The sequence below is a fragment of the Penaeus japonicus genome, unplaced genomic scaffold (genome assembly GCF_977035675.1).
Source record: "Penaeus japonicus unplaced genomic scaffold, GWHDUDI00000001_assembly GWHDUDI00000019, whole genome shotgun sequence".
Lineage (NCBI taxonomy): Eukaryota > Metazoa > Arthropoda > Malacostraca > Decapoda > Penaeidae > Penaeus > Penaeus japonicus.
Window position 1 is genome coordinate 26,305,121 of NW_028234421.1, and position 2,722 is coordinate 26,307,842.

The window sequence follows — 2,722 nt, forward strand, 5'->3', positions numbered from 1 at the left end:
ATATTAAATTTCTCTCGAATCTATAATGTTTTTTTTTTTTATGTCATATTTATTGCATTCTAATTATTTTATTATCATCATTTTCCTTCAGAAACACAGACAGCTTGACCACTGACTTTCGTAATGATTGGCTCACTGAGACAAAACGAAAATCTCATCCATGAAAATACTTATCTGCTACACGCCCTTCTCCAACCCTTCCTCTCTTCCATGTTCCATTTTCTTTTCCCTTCTTTTCTCCCTCTCCCCATTTTAGATGAAATGGAGGGTGACTCTTAATCCTTGGATTTTCTTTTTTCTTTCGTTAACCTATGATGTCCTTTCCTTTCTCACCCTTTCCACTATTTCTTCTTTTCTTCTCCTTCCATGTACCTTTTTCACTCACCTCTTTCATTTTCTTTCATTTGCTTTCCTACATATTTTAGTTCCGCAATTCTTCTTTTTTTTTTCTTTTTTTACTTAGCACTTAACTAGAAGGCCGATTCAATTATATTTGCATTCACTGATGACTTCCTCCAGTTACACACAATTCCCTCAGCTCTTCAGCCCAATTCTGTAATTTCCTCTGCTTTTGAATCAGATAAGGGAACCGCGCTCCATGCAAATAACTACCTATTCACACCCACGGCTGCAACCTTTCGCAATTTGCCGTTCGTGTCTTTCAATCAATCGCGTAGGTGTATCTCTTCGTGTATATTCGTTCACGCTGTCCCTCTCGCTGGCTGGGTTTAGTTGTGTGTTTGTGCTTTTTTAGTCGACGTTTTATCTGCGTGATCTCTTTCTCTCTTTATTTCTGTCTCTGTCTCTGAATCTTTTTATCTGTCTGCATGTTACTCTCCCTTTCACCTCTATCTTTATCTTTCTGTATCTCTTATTCTACTTTGCTTCTTACCCTTTTGTCTCTCTTTCTATAATCTCTAACCGATCTGCCTGTCTGTCATTCTCTCCCTATATCCTCCGCCCTTAGTCTCATTCTCTTTCTCTCTCCTCTCTCCCACTTTCAAACATAAAATAACAAACATGTATTTTTTCCTCACATATAATTGACTTATATGCCATTACCACAGTTTACATAGCAGTAGACAATTCCAATTTCCGGTAGAATTACTCTGTAGACTCTTCTTTTTTTCCGTCCTTTCAATTTATGCAATTAAGAATTAAATATTCTAATCCGAAAGAAAAAGAAAAGGAAAATTGTCAGTTCTACCATCGATCAGTAATGATTTTGGTCTAATTGCCGAGTGAAGAATTATCAGCAGTTTTTTAATCTGTTATTATAGATTCCCTTGTTTTATGGCTGATGGAAAGGCGTGTTTTATTGAGTATCAAATCTACCCTCTCAGCTCTCCTATCTCTCTCTCTCTCTCTCTCTGTTTCCTCCTCCTCCATCCCCGTTCTCTCCCTCTCCTCCTCCCCTTCTCTCTCTCTCTCTCTCTTTATTTTTCTCTTTCTCTCTCTCTTTCTTTCTTCCTCTCTTTCTTTCTTTCTCTCTCTCTCTCTCTCTCTCTCTCTCTCTCTCTCTCTCTCTCTCTCTCTCTCTCTCTCTCTCTCTCTCTCTCTCTCTCTCTCTCTCCCTTCTCTCCCTCTCCTCATACCCTTCTCTCTCTCTCTCTCTCTCTCTCTCTCCTCATCCCCTTCTCTCTCTCTCTCTCTTTCTTTCTCTCTCTCTCTCTCTCTCTCTCTCTCTCTCTCTCTCTCTCTCTCTCTCTCTCTCTCTCTTCATCCCCTTCTCTCTCTTTCTCTCTCTCTTTCTCTATTACATAGTTATGCACAGTAGAATAAAACAAACACCAACTATATATTTGATGTGTTTTTATTACTGTGTTATCCCTCATCATCAATTGTTTACCATAACTAACGTTAAGAGGAAATAATGTTCTTGGTCCAAATTACCCATTAATTTTGCTTGTAGGTAATTAGGTATAATCTTTAATAGAATGTTATGTATCATTATCTAAAAAAAAAAAAAAAACAACATTATTTCATCATTATGTAATGATGAAGACTTTTGGGGGAGTTAGACATGACCTCGGGACCAGTTGATATATATATATATATATATATATATATATATATATATATATATATATATACATATATATATATATTATATTTTTAATCATTTTTTAAATTTATTTATCTATGTTTTACATTATCATTATCATATGACTATCATTATCATTTATATTTCAAATTTTGTTATATTAATTATCATTGATATTTCAGTTTTTGTTATAGTGATTATTTTCCGATTGTCTGTACCATCGTTTTTGGTGACATAATCATTTATTTTATTATCCATACTATTATTATTTTCATCCTCATTATTTATATTATTACCATCAATATACTCATCTTAATAAAACCATCCCCATTATATTGATATTGAACATTTTCAATATAAATACTAATGTTGGTTATGGAATAAATCATATAGTTATAAGACATGGAAATCAGTAATATCGAAATAATAACAATGGTGCATCAAAACATAAAACCAAGTAAACTACAAGAAAAAATCAACCTTACGATTTTTCAAATCAGATTAACAAAAACGATTAAAAAAATTGTAATAAAAACCCCAAAATGTAAGTGCAGGTAACTTAATAAAACAGAGAATAAACATGAAAATAAAAACGGTAGAAATAATAAAACAGTAAACCCAAAAAGAAAACAAATAAATCAATTCGATAGAAAGGATAAAATAACAAAACTAAAGAAC